Source organism: Anopheles merus, unplaced genomic scaffold, assembly GCF_017562075.2.
Source record: "Anopheles merus strain MAF unplaced genomic scaffold, AmerM5.1 LNR4000128, whole genome shotgun sequence".
Taxonomy (NCBI): domain Eukaryota; kingdom Metazoa; phylum Arthropoda; class Insecta; order Diptera; family Culicidae; genus Anopheles; species Anopheles merus.
In genome coordinates this window covers 43,187-53,428 of record NW_024427708.1, presented here as the reverse complement: position 1 = coordinate 53,428, position 10,242 = coordinate 43,187, and the positions used below count along the sequence as shown (strand labels likewise).

The 10,242-nt window shown below is 43.3% G+C and overlaps 2 long non-coding RNA genes across 4 annotated transcripts; one reads left to right on the top strand and one right to left on the bottom strand.

The window, feature by feature from the left end:
* The first annotated feature begins 1,346 nt into the window (after window positions 1-1,346).
* On the top strand, window positions 1,347-9,182 carry LOC121601621. 3 transcript variants are annotated; one of them, XR_006006142.1, is made up of 7 exons: window positions 1,347-1,465; window positions 2,448-2,553; window positions 2,624-2,771; window positions 6,919-7,204; window positions 7,339-7,538; window positions 7,606-7,841; window positions 7,928-9,182. It is a non-coding gene; the product is annotated as an uncharacterized LOC121601621 (long non-coding RNA). The 3 variants fall into 3 exon arrangements; XR_006006143.1 differs by having other exon boundaries at window positions 6,919-7,213; window positions 7,611-7,841; XR_006006141.1 differs by having other exon boundaries at window positions 6,919-7,213.
* On the bottom strand, window positions 2,403-3,241 carry LOC121601622. The gene is made up of 3 exons (XR_006006144.1): window positions 2,968-3,241; window positions 2,596-2,823; window positions 2,403-2,536 (listed from the first exon to the last, which is right to left on the bottom strand). It is a non-coding gene; the product is annotated as an uncharacterized LOC121601622 (long non-coding RNA).
* Window positions 9,183-10,242: the final 1,060 nt, after the last annotated feature.

The window sequence follows — 10,242 nt, the reverse complement described above, 5'->3', positions numbered from 1 at the left end:
GTCGGCATCGCTCATTAAATCATTTTAATGAACCATTCTATAAATCAGAAAGTTTGTCCAGTTTTGCACTCTCGGGACAGACACAAACATACACGGCCGCCTTTTTGCCGCGTACACCGGTGTCCGGCATCACATCCCGAAGAACCCGTCCAGCGAAGCGTGAAATTATCTGGCCACTGTTCTGACCAGCCTCTTCGCGGCGCGCGGAGGGTTAGGGATGGACATGGGGGGTGAAAATGAGCAACCAATGTCGTCCTCGATTGCTTTACGGTTCCGAAATTGGGGGTTTGCATGTGTGTGTGTGTGTGTCTGTGGATGGCCACAGTACAGACAGACGCAGACGGGGAAGCACATCGGTATCGGTACGGTAATTGAGACATCCATCGCATATATCATCCTGCTACGTACAGGAACAGAAACCCACTACATCCTTGCCCGACTGATGGCCCGTTGATACCGTTTGCCGCCAAGTAGAAAGGTTGCTCAAAACTTTCGTCTTCATGTCCAATGTTTGGCCGTTGGGCTGGGCTGGGATGGCTAGGAAGTTACGTACAGACAGAAAGTTTCATCCTGCCTGCACCGTTTCGCTGTCCCCGTCTGACTTTCTTTTCGGCTAATCAAGAAACTGGGTGCTGGGTGTTGCTATATTAGCTTCCATCCTTGCCCGTGTGGGAGGGTGTAGTGCAGTGTAGTTAAGATGTTGGAAATTATCTGTTTTGTATGATGAAGGGGGAATATTTTGGAGGGAGGTAATACCGCGTCGGTGGGAGTGAGAACGTACAATGACAAATATGCATTTTTTTTTGTGGCGATTTTGTGGGGGGATGGGGGTGGGGGGGTTGTTGTTCGAGACAGTGTAGACAGTGTGCTGCGTTTCAATTCCTTCCCTAGGGACCATTCACAGTAATGTATTGGCGAAAGGGGGTTATTAAAGAGGAGTTTTAATACAATTTATCCTTTTATGATGTGATAATTTGCACAATTTCATATTTTTATCTTTCTGATGAGTTATTTCAATTTCATTGAAGCTTATATCACTTCTAACTGAAACCAATTCCTTTCTTTAATGATTATTTTTATTATTTTTATTTTTAATTCGATTGTTACTGTTATTATTGTTGTTTTTATTATTTTTATAATTTTTTGTTTAATTTTATTGTTACTATAATTATCGATGTTTCTACTTATGACGAAAAAACAAATGTATGGTCGTACCATAACTATAAAGACACTTCGAAAAACACATATTCTTACCGACATTACAAATACTTATCTAATACATGTAAATACCACATTACTAATTCAGTCAGTCCTTATTTAGGCTCATACACTACTTAACGAATTCACTACTAAGCTCTACAAGCAGACGGCTACCGGTGACTTTGTAGCGGTCTAAGAGAACATCGATGGTGAAGTGGGTGGTGGGAGGAAAAAATATCGGGCTAGGATTACATTCCTCAACTATGTAGGTAACAGCAGCAAATATTTAGATTATGCTAAAAAAATCGTTGTTTAGCTTTTTGTGTCGCTTTTGAACCGTTGTTCACAAAATTGATAAGGTTCTCATGGCAGTTTAATAAAAAAAATTTAAAATCGTTTTACATACCTGTGTTTGCATTTTCAAAACATCATTACAGGCAAAAAAAATTTTTGGTGATTTTTTTTTGATATTTAAAAAAATATATTTTGATAATTACTCTTATAAAACTTATAAAACCTTAAAATAATTTATAAAAACACTTTTTACAAATCGTCCAAAAATATATTTATTTAAAACCTTTCTAGAATATGTTATTTATATTTTTGAACGATTTTCAAATGCGTTAGTTAGCACATAAAATCTGTTTTTCGATGTGTCTTTATCGTTATGGTACGACCATAAATTTGTTTTTTTGTCATAAGTCGTGTAAAAACGAGCTAAAAAAATTTGTAAAAAAAAATATACGAAGATGTAAAATAGTATTCGGCACAACTCATACATTCACTGCTTTTATCTATATCTTATGGATTTTCCGCTTGTCCATATAGTTGTTATAGGCGCTGTATTATATAATAATAATAATATTATTATTATTATTATTATTATTATTATTATTATTATTATTATTATTAATATTTTATTGTCTACACTCTTCCACCGCGCTTGCTTAACCAGCTGCTTTATTACAACTTAGTACATATCTGATACAATCGTAACCTTTAGAATAGTGCAGAGAAACGAGGATTACAAAAAATATTTTATTCATTTTTATTTATTATTTATTTACAATAACCCAAATTATATATTTTTTCCCGCGATAAGCTAGAACCTTTTTAAGACTATTGTTGCGAATAACCCTCATAAATTGATCTCCCAACAACGAAATTGTATCATCCGATCTATTTTAATTCATCCACTTGAATCTTTGCCAACTTCCACTCACAATCGTGTATCGTGTCTTTTGCAGTGATGATGATATTTTTGGCTCACGATGGACATCCCATGGACCATGCCGATACAAGCACGAACGACTGTACGACGACAGATCCCTCAAGCCTACCGGGGTGGAACATGTAAGTATCCGCTAGCCGTCTTATCGCTAATTGAAAACTCACGTTCTTATACATTGACATCCATTTTTAGATTTCGTCCCAAACAACATCGGTTCGGAGGAAAAATCAACGAACGGGCTGTACTGTCATCCTCATCGCTGCACGATACAGTCCTCCCTCCCGGGATTGACGAAATGATACCACTTTCTAAAGTCGTTGAAAGAGGAAAATAAAACATGGTGAGCGTTACTGTTACACCACACCAGCAGGGTTAAACCGTCCGTCATTAAACTGAAATGATAAAAAGCAACAAAGGCCGCATTATATGTGGTGCGGACGGGTTGAATGGTGGATCGAGCCATTACTCCGGACGGGGTTGGATGGATCTGATGGCATAGCTAAAGTGTACACGCCCTTCATCTTCCTCTTTCTTACCTCCCCAACACACGCATACACGGAAGCGTTAAACATGCTGTTGTTTACTAATAATTTCGCTGTGATGTTTCATTATTCTGGCATGAATTTTCCAACACATTACGCCCACGCCCGGGGAAACCGCGGGGCTGCAATGTACTGCAAAAGGGTGCCTTTGAAGGGTGAAGGTGTGAACGTTGTTAAGGTCTTTTGTGTGTGTGTGTGTGACGAGTTTTGTAGTTGTGCCGTGAATTTGAATAGCTTTTTAACGCGGGCATATGTATCGTCCACTTAACACAACCCTCCCGCGACAAGGAAAGCGTCTTGGGGCACTAATTAATTTCAACTGCAAACCCCCGAAAATAAAGCGTAAAACACGTCCATTGCACGCTTTTTAGTAAGCAAAAGCCTCGACAAAAAAACGGGATAATTTACAAACGCGCCAAGCTGTGTTAGTGTGTATTACCATTTTTCCAAATTAACCCACACACCAACACACACTGTGCGGCCCGTGATTGGACGCCACCGGTACGTGAAATATGAAAAGCTGTTGTACAAGCTGCCAAACTAGGTAGAGGGGGGGGGGGGGGGAGAGGAGAGATGAAGGAAAGCTAAGTTATGGAATGGGAAATCGTGCTGGTCTGCATTGGCTTCAATTTTCTCAAAAAAAGCAAAACACTAAAAATTAATGTATCATTAACATTCTAAGACAAAGTTTCCTTACCCTTACGGCGGGTGTACCTCGGGAGTGGCCCATACAGCCAAGCGGGGATAAAAATTAACAAGTGGAACTTCCGAAAAAGAAACACCCAAACTCAAGCAAAAGGAATATGAGTGGGAAACGAGAAAGGGCAAAGCGAAGCGAAAAGAAAGAGACAAAATAGTCACAAATTAATAACCCATAAAAATATAACAAGACGATAGTGAACTGGAATAAATAAATATTCGATATACGTACCAAGGAACTGACAGGAACAGGGGGGGGGGGGAGAGGGGGGATTTTTTAACATTGTTTTCTTCCTGCCCATTCCCCTTTGCCGAGGGCGTTAAGGAGCTTTTCACCCCACGGGAAGAACTGGAAGAGAATCACTATTAGAGCAGAGACACAGTCTTCCCATTTGATGAGAATAGACAACGGGCAACAGTAGTTGTAGGCTAGTAGTAGTAGCTGCCAGTAAGTGGTTGTTTCGAAGGCGATAATGGGACGGTTGTAATTAGATTAGATTTCCATCAGCTAATTACACGGATCGGGAGGAGGGCAACAAAAACGAAAGAAAACAGGTTGAAAATATGGTGATGGACACTCTTTCCCACTTGCGCAACCCTCCCGCCACACTTGCGTATGCGTATAAAGGCGCACTTTTGGGTGCGTCTTGTTTTTGACTTTTAATAATCTTTTAATTAGCGGTAATGAGTTCGAACCGCAGTTGAGGAGGCTTATTTGCTTCGGAGTTTTTATTCGATTGGTTGCTTGGCGTGGCCTGTTTGACTGGCCATATTTATAAGCTTTTACTTACGAACGAATTATTAAACCACTAAACCGAAAGAGAGAGAGACACACACTCACACACACACATACACACACACACGCACACACACACACACACACACACACACACACACACACACACACACACACACACACACACACACACACACACACACACACAAATTTAATCAACCGGTACGGTTGCTTCAATGGCGGACGTTCTTTTCAGCCAAGCTAAGCGGCCGTGCATAGCAACCGGTCTCATCGATGGGTTGGCGGTTTTGGAGCAAGAAAAGAAATGCATGATTTGAATTTATGATTAGACGCCGCCTACTGTTGAATATGCAATCGTCTCGGTGAGCCAATTTCTTTCTAGCGCTTCCTAGACAGCTTTAAAAAAAAAGGCCCAACAGAGGTTCGTCTTCCGAGCGATTTTGAATCTCTCGATGTGCAACACACGGACGTTCGTTGTGTGGTGGTGGTGGTGGTTGGCATAAACGGGCGATAATTTCCTTCCACCGAGCTCCCGGGTTGGTTGTTTTCATAATGAATGTGTGTGTGTATCTGGCTCACATTCCATCGAGAGCTGGCTGATCGATGCGCCGATAATAAACGCTTCCATTCGTTTCACCGTTTGGTGGAAAATGAATAGTAAAACAGTTTGTACTACTTATGCTCTGCCGTGTCTTCGGGCGCCATTTTGAAATCAAAGCATCTGTCTCTCTCTCTCTCTCTCTTCCGGCACTTTGTAGCGCACGATGTTTATGCAATTCAAAAGAAATCCATTCGCCTACTTTGTTGATGCGCGTGGAATGCCAACAGGACTTTTTTGAATATGTTGCTGCGGTTTTCCAGCCCTCCCTTCCCCAAGGCATCTAGGTGTGTCACCGTCCGTATCCGTGATTTCTTAAGCAATGGAAGCAAAGAGAGGGAGAGAGCGAGGAAGGAAAGACTTAATTAATTTATGTACCGTTAACACAGCCCTTGCGTTCCTTGTTTGCTTGCGCAGCGCGTTTAGCGCAAGCCGTTAGGCGGGGTTTGGCGCAATGGAAACTGGTTCAAAATGTGACACACGCGCGCGCGCGCCTGGCGACTCGGTTGCCAGCGAGTGATCATCATAATTACTAGCGTAATAATATAGATTTCACGTCATTTGCACGTCGTCGTCGTCGTCGTCGTCAGGCGGTTAGGGCGCTAAATAAATATTCATATCATCGCCCCATCGACACTCCACTACCTGATTAGCTCCACGGGCTGTCATAATACCCCTGGTTGGAAGGGGAAGGACAACATTAAATGCAACTCAATCCACCTGAAATGCAATGCAAACACAGGCCGGCCATACGACGCAACAGTATTATTTACGCAAGCGGCAGTGCGTTTGCACAAATAAGGATTTAATTTCATATTTTTTGCTATCGTGTACTACAGACCCCTTTCGCCGTCTTCCCATCCTACATCCTCAGAAACAGTACGCACCCTACCCGACTGTGATAGTTTGTTATCAGCCTTCGTAGATCGATTGTGTCCAATCATTGGACCATCGATTGCCAGTGATAATAAAACCGCCCGGTGTAAACAAAACATCCCCCAACCGTTGGTCGCTAATTATTTTATGTGATTAGAATGGGGCTTTGTGCTTCGTTTGCTTTGGTGTGGCGAGGAGGGTTTGGAATGGAATGGCAACGAAACGGGGTGGGCACTTGGTGCTTGTAATGAGCAGCGAGCAGTAAAATGAATTATTCCGCTCAATAAACACGGAAACCTTGGCGAGCTGCGCGCGCATTGATTGGCAAGCAATCGATAAGCAAAGTCCGTCGACAAACAAGCCGTGTGAAGTGATGGTGACGGCGTTCGTCTACATTTGTCACAAGCGTCTGAAGCGACGTGCAACGGCTCAAAACACGACACGTTTGCTTCAACGTATGTTGACCAAACCAGATACATGGCATGATAAATTCAACATAATTGGCATTTGCTTCTTTCCGGTTTGGAAGGGTAAAAAACACATTTTGGCACAAAAGTTTTACGGCCCGTTTTCAACAGTTTTCCCCGCTTAGAAATGGGAAGATGGAATAAATGTTTGGAAAAATTATTTCCACCTCAACCCATGTCGCTTCCACCGAGTGTGGGGAAACATAAACGTTTTCATAGCCTCTTTCTCACCCAAAATAAGAAAGAAGCGAGCAGAGAGGAGAGGGGAGGGGGAAAGGGGTGAAAAGAAATTAAAACAAAATCCATTGGCCAACACATCGCTACACAGCTTCTAATCCGTCATTATCCTTCCCGTTAACGAGTCCGCATGGCCGCTTATACCACAGCCACTCTGAAAACGCTCCAACCACAATTAAAAGCCAACGTGGAGCGGTGAAAATGGCTCTGGTTGAATCATCGAAATAAAAACTTTATTGCATGCATACTTTAATACCGTGCGTGTTTAATCCCCTTGTTTTAATAGTCACAAAATTTTACTGTCCACACAGCAAGCACTCATCACACACATACAAACCTCATAATGATGATTATGATGATGATGGTCACGATCACGCTGACGATCGCGCTTCAACCTGCCTGCAGCAATAAAGAAAAAGGATTGAAAAATCCATCGGCAGCTCGGAAACACTTTGCACCGTGGGGAGGATCGTGCGCGAACCGTAAAGTTTTCCACTGCCAAAAAATAACCGGCCACCGGGGAAGGGGAAATTGCGCCAAAAAGATGATTTTGGAACCCCCCGCCCCCTCCCCCCCCCTTCGGTACGAGGCGGTAAGGTAAGAGAGGTGAGAAAAGCATTTGTTTATGAGGTTTCATGCTAACATTAAAGGCTATTAAACTTATCTTGCTATTTACATTGAATTAATCAAACGATTTCACCCCTTGTGCTGTTTTTGCGGTTTGGCTACAGGAAAGGGTCAACCCGGGGACCGGTTTATCGTGTGGGTTGAACCACCGGATCATCCATCGCTAGGGGTCATCGTCGTTGCGCTCGGCAAACACGGCCCCGGTGCATCATTATCAGTGGTAGCAGCAGCAGCAGCAGCAGCAGCAGCATGTCCGTTTCTTTCCACGATCATTCTTTCCTCCACCGCTTTTTATTATATTTGGGTAAATATTGCACTAATTTACTTTACATGTCATTACATATTTAATTGAAATTATGAAAATTCTCCAGCACAGGCAGAGTGCGTCGGGGAACAAAAGGAAAAGCCATCCACTGAAGAAGAGCCGATTTTTGGGCCGCTAAAGCTGAAGCTGAATCGCTGTACTTGATGGCACTGTACTAATGGAACCTAAGGTTGTGAGCCCTAAGAGCAATCGGCCATTGAGACAGCTTCTCGTTGCTGCAGTTCACCCGTTGGATTGGAAGATTCAATTAGGCAGCTCCTGCACGTAATGTAACGCGTTTAGGTAAATGAATATTCAGATCGGCCTTTATCGGAGGTGGAGGTTGAGTGCAAGCCGGGTTCATACTGTGTGCTACTTTTCATTTGCAGGTCGACGCCACTGTCCTCGAAGAGCTGAGCGTGTCCCGTGGGAGCTGGCATTTGAACACAGAAAACGTTTCCGAGGCGGCGGCGGGAGTCTGCTAATTGTTGGGGTTTGTTAAAAGCTTTTGAATTGTGAGTAAGTGAGTGAGTGGAAAATTTAAAACAATCACGTTTAAACAGTCGAGGCTGATGAAGGAAGACCCAGAAAACTAAAAAACGCCCAGACCGCCAGGATAAATGCATGCATCAGATGGCCATGCCGTTTCCCGTGACGTTTATTTGTGTAGCTGAATTTAAAATTCAAATCGCAATGCATAAATTCAGGCGCACAAAAAAGCGGATCGATAAACAAAAGGCAAGGGAAAATATCGATCGATCGGTTTGCAGGCTGGTTTTTTTTAATTCATTTCCAGTTCCATTTCCATTGGTGCAAATGTGCAAACCCAAAATACGAATGTTGAAACGATTTGTCGTCGTATCGGACATCGAGCTCACCTGATGCTAATGGGGCCAGGCCGTACAAGCCTGTCCTAAGAGGGTTGAGACGCATCTAACCAGGGACATTAACTAAGGCGTAGGAAATGAAAATGTAGGTCCAAAGCTTGGAACATCAAACTCGCAAAAAAAGCAAAACTAGGCAATCGTTTTGAGACACCAAACTGAATACGCTTATCATGTTTTAAAAACGTATTTCTGAAGCTGTTTTTTTGTCTCTCCATACAGCATACATACGCGGCGAATGATCTCATCTCATTGGTATGTAATTAAATTTTCGGAGCTAGCTCGACCATCGGCTTTAATTATACGGTGCACCGGTCGGTGCAGGAAGCGTGATTTATTGCTGTCATCCACCGGCCAAAGTCATTGGCCAATTTATGCTTGCGCAAAACTGAGACCAACACGTAATCACGTCCGTTAGGGAATGAAAAATTAGAAAATCTGCCCAACCAAGAATTGACTGGCCTGGACTGGTTGGTTAGTTGGTGGTGGATTCGTTGAACCTTTTTTTTTGTATTTAAAGCTGAGAGGAGCGGCTAGGGCGGTTGGGTGGTAGGAAGCAGTTGTAATAAAATTATAATTCCTACCAAACGCGAACGCATTTTTGGTGCGCTCGCGCGTACGATCGCGCGATCACTGTTCTGCGTGCAATGCGCGGAAGAGCAAAATGCGCGCAAAAAGAGGCGAAAAAGCAGTTGGTGGGTAGGAAGGCAAGGGGAGTGGATGAGTAAGAAGGAAGGAGGAAGTATCATATTCACACGCAAGCGGTGGTGGGAGGGGGGGGGGGGAGGACCAGGAGGCCACGTGGGCTATGATGAAACATAAAAATTTCACCGGCCTTATTGTTATTGCTCATTAGGAATTAATTTATGTGTCGCTTCTGGATTTTTGGTCGATCGTGTGATCAACATGAGCCGGGGAGAAGATAAAAAGAGAAGAAAGAGAGGAAAGGGGGAAAGGGAAGAGAAAATGAAGAGCAGTTCAAGATACTTGGCCACGGTAGAATGAGCTGCACGGTTTAAGACGTTTCTAATCGTCTGATAATGTAAATAGGCGCCAAAGGTAAATGGTCGTGTTGATCGAATGTCCGTCTGATAGGCCTTTGCTGGATCGCTTTGCTGGAAGTGATCGCTCGGAACAGTAGGCTGACAGTAAGCGCCAAAGGGTGCTAATACACGCGTCACGTTTGGTTAACAAAACAGCACTTTGTAGTGGGATAACCGAAGCAGCCGTCGGAAGTAGAAGGGAAGGAAACAATCCCAGAGAAGAAACCATTTCCTCGCATACGCGTGTGATGTTTTCATTTTGCTCCTATTAATTATTTAATAAATCGTCAATTAAACCGCGAAACACTTTAAACCGGCCTATAGGCTCCGTGAAACTTTACCGTCCCGAGGTGATCACTCTTTCTGTCTCTCGCGTCCTCTTTGGTTGGATAAGGATGGTCTTAAAACGAAAACCATTAGTTTTATTGTCCCTTGTAGCTGCTTGGTTGTGTATTTTTTTTTTTTGGCAAACACACACTGCTGCCGTTGTGATCTTTATTCAACAAGGGATCGCTCGCGAATTGAACTCGGTACGGTCCAGTGCGTCCAGTACCCCGGGGTCGTTGTAGCTGGTAGGTGCTGAACAATATCTGTACACCCTGCTCGAGAGGGTAATTATGATAGCTTTTTCTGGTGAATAATCACCACACTCGATGAATACGGTGCGCTCCATGTACTGCTCCGTGCCCCGGGGGCTAATAATTCACCGTGATTTATGTGGAATCTTTCGGACGGGGTCTGGGTTGGGTTGTAAAACAAGTGCGCTGTTGCCTCCGA